We start from the raw sequence: 3,822 nt of genomic DNA, 5'->3' as shown, positions 1-3,822 counted from the left end.
CTTAGTGATGGGCTTGTCCTCATCAATGAGGATGTCTCCCTCTATGTCAACTCCAACTGAATAACAGAGGTGACAAATGAGATGAGGAAAGGCTAACCTTGCCAAGGTAGAGGACTTGTCCACCACCTTATAAAGTTCTTGGGCTATAACCTCATGAACTTCTATTTCTTCTCCAATCATGATGCTATGAATCATGATGGCCCAGTCTATAGTAACTTCGGACCGGTTGCTAGTGCGAATGATTGAGCGTTGGATAAACTCCAACCATCCCCTAGCCACGGGCTTGAGGTCATGCCTTCTTAGTTGAACCGGCTTCCCTCTTGAATCTTTCTTCCATTGAGCGCCCTCTTCACAGATGTCTATGAGGACTTGGTCCAACCTTTGATCAAAGTTGACCTTTCTAGTGTAAGGGTGTTCATCTCCTTGCATCATGGGCAAGTTGAATGCCAACCTTACATTTTCCGGACTAAAATCTAAGCATTTTCCCAAAACCATTGTAAGCCAATTATTTGGGTTTGGGTTCACACTTTGATCATGGCTCTTGGTGATCCATGCATTGGCATAGAACTCTTGAACCATTAAGATTCCGACTTGTTGAATGGGGTTGGTAAGAACTTCCCAACCTCTTCTTCGAATCTCATGTCGGATCTCCGGGTATTCACTTTTTTTGAGTTTGAAAGGGACCTCGGGGATCACCTTCTTCATGTCCACAACTTCATAGAAGTGGTCTTGATGCACCCTTGAGATGAATCTCTCCATCTCCCATGACTCGAAGGTGGAAGCTTTTGCCTTCTCTTTCCTCTTTCTAGAGGTTTCTCCGGCCTTGGATGCCATAAATGGTTATGGAAAAACAAAAATCAATGCTTTTACCACACCAAACTTAAAAGGTTTGCTCGTCCTCAAGCAAAAGAAGAAAGAAGAGAGTACAAGAAGAAGAAATGAAGGAGATGGAGATGGCTTTGTGGTTTGGCCAAAGGGAGAGAAGTAGTGTTTAGGTTATGTGAAAATGAGGTGGTAAAGATGGATTTATATAGGAGTGGAGAGAGGGGTAAGGTTCGGCTATGTGAGGGTGGGTTTGGGAGGGAAAGTGGTTTGAATTTGAATGGTGAGGTAGGTGTGGTTTTATGAAGGATGGATATGAGTGATGAAGAGAAAGATGGGATTTGATAAGTGAGGGGTTTTTGGGGAAGAGGTGTTGAGGTGATTGGTGAATGGGTGAAGAAGAGAGAGAGTGGTGGGGTAGGTGGGGATCCTGTGGGGTCCACAGATCCTGAGGTGTCAAGGAAAAGTCATCCCTGCACCAAGTGGCGAGCAAAAATGCCCTTTGTGCCAATTCTGGCGTTAAACGCCGGGCTGGTGCCCATTTCTGGCGTTTAACGCCAGCTTCTTGCCCTTTCCTGGCGTTTAACGCCAGTCTGGTGCCCCTTTCTGGCGTTAAACGCCCAGAATTGTGCCAGACTGGGCGTTAACGCCTATTTGCTGCCCTTACTAGCGTTTAAACGCCAGCTAGGTCTTCCTCTAGGGTGTGCTGTTTTTATTTCTATTTTTCATTCTGTTTTTGCTTTTTCAATTGATTTTGTAACTTCCCATGATCATCAACCTACAGAAAACATAAAATAACAAAGGAAAATTAGATAAATATAACATTGGGTTGCCTCCCAACAAGCGATTCTTTAATGTCAGTAGCTTGACAGTGGGCTCTCATGGAGACTCACAGATACTCAGAGCAATGTTGGAACCTCCCAACACCAAACTTAGAGTTTGAATGTGGGGGTTCAACACCAAACTTAGAATTTGGTTGTGGCCTCCCAACACCAAACGTAGAGTTTGACTGTGGGGGCTCTGTTTGACTCTGTTTTGAGAGAAGCTTTTCATGCTTCCTCTCCATGGTAACAGAGGGATATCCTTGAGCCTTAAACACAAAGGATTCTTCATTCACTTGAATGATTAATTCTCCTTTTTCAACATCAATCACAGCCTTTGCTGTGGCTAGCAAGGGTCTGCCAAGGATGATGGATTCATCCATGCACTTCCCAGTCTCTAGGACTATGAAATCAGTAGGGATGTAATGGTCTTCAATCTTTACCAGAACATCTTCTACAAGTCTATAAGCTTGTTTTCTTGAATTGTCTTCCATCTCTATTGAGATTCTTGCAGCTTGCACCTCAAAGATCCCTAGCTTCTCCATTATAGAGAGAAGCATGAGGTTTATGCTTGACCCTAGGTCACACAGAGCCTTCTTAAAGGTCATGGTGCCTATGGTACAAGGTATTGAAAACTTCCCAGGATCTTGTCTCTTTTGAGGTAATTTCTGCCTAGACAAGTCATCCAGTTCTTTGGTGAGCAAAGGAGGTTCGTTCTCCCAAGTCTCATTACCAAATAACTTGTCATTTAGCTTCATGATTGCTCCAAGGTATTTAGCAACTTGCTCTTCAGTGACATCTTCATCCTCTTCAGAGGAAGAATATTCATCAGAGCTCATGAATGGCAGAAGTAAATCAAATAGAATCTCTATGGTCTCATTATGATCCTCAGATTCCCATGGTTCCTCATTAGGGAACTCATTGGAGGCCAGTAGATGTCCATTGAGGTCTTCCTCAGTGGGGATCACTGCCTCTTCCTCCTCTCCAAGTTCGGCCATGTGGGTCATGTTAATGGCCTTGCATTCTCCTTTTGGATTCTCTTCTGTATTGATTGGAAGAGTATTAGGAGGGAGTTCAGTAATTTTCTTGCTCAGCTGTCCCACTTGTGCCTCCAAGTTTCTAATGGGGGACCTTGTTTCAGTCATGAAACTTTGAGTGGTTTTGATTAGATCAGAGACCATGGTTGCTAAGTCAGAATGGCTCTGCTTAGAATTCTCTGTCTGTTGCTGAGAAGATGATGGAAAAGGCTTGACATTGCTAAACCTGTTTCTTCCACCATTATTGCTGTTGAAACCTTGTTGAGTTCTCTGTTGATCCTTCCATGAGAGATTTGGATGATTTCTCCATGAAGAATTATAGGTGTTTCCATAGGGTTCTCCCATGTAATTCACCTCTTCCATTGAAGGGTTCTCAGGATCATAAGCTTCTTCTTCAGATGAAGCGTCCTTAGTACTGCCTGGTGCAGCTTGCATTCTAGACAGACTTTGAGAAATCATATTGACTTGTTGAGTCAATATTTTATTCTGAGCCAATATGTCATTCAGAGTATCAATCTCAAGAACTCCTTTCTTCTGATTTGTCCCATTGTTCACAGGATTCCTTTCAGAAGTGTACATGAATTGGTTATTTGCAACCATTTAAATTAGTTCTTGAGCTTCTGCAGGCATCTTCTTCAGATGAAGAGATCCTCCAGCAGAGCTATCCAAAGACATCTTTGACAGTTCAGACAGACCATCATAGAAGATACCTATGATGCTCCATTCAGAAAGCATGTCAGAAGGGCACTTTCTGATCAATTATTTGTATCTTTCCCAAGCTTCATAGAGGGATTCACCTTCATTCTGTCTGAAGGTTTGGATTTCCACTCTAAGCTTACTCAATTTTTGAGGTGGAAAGAACTTTGCCAAGAAGGCATTGACTAGCTTTTCCCAAGAGTTCAGGCTTTCTTTAGGTTGTAAGTCCAACCATATCCTAGCTCTGTCTCTTACAGCAAAAGGGAATAGCATAAGTCTGTAGACCTCAGGGTCAACCCCATTAGTCTTGACAATGTCACAGATTCGCAAGAACTCAGCTAAAAACTAATGAGGATCTTCCAATGGAAGTCCATGGAACTTGCAATTCTGTTGCATCAGAGAAACTAATTGAGGCTTAAGCTCAAAGTTGTTTGCTCCAATGGCAG

The 3,822-nt window shown here is 42.9% G+C and overlaps 1 non-coding gene across 1 annotated transcript; it reads left to right on the top strand.

The window, feature by feature from the left end:
- Nucleotides 1-3,409: 3,409 nt before the first annotated feature.
- On the top strand, nucleotides 3,410-3,517 carry LOC112699671 (small nucleolar RNA R71). Its single transcript, XR_003152616.1, has one exon. It is a non-coding gene; the product is annotated as a small nucleolar RNA R71 (small nucleolar RNA).
- Nucleotides 3,518-3,822: the final 305 nt, after the last annotated feature.

Source organism: Arachis hypogaea, chromosome 6 (assembly GCF_003086295.3).
Source record: "Arachis hypogaea cultivar Tifrunner chromosome 6, arahy.Tifrunner.gnm2.J5K5, whole genome shotgun sequence".
In the NCBI taxonomy this organism is placed as follows: domain Eukaryota; kingdom Viridiplantae; phylum Streptophyta; class Magnoliopsida; order Fabales; family Fabaceae; genus Arachis; species Arachis hypogaea.
The sequence above is the reverse complement of the archived record's forward strand: the minus strand, read 5'-3'. Positions and strand labels throughout refer to the sequence as shown.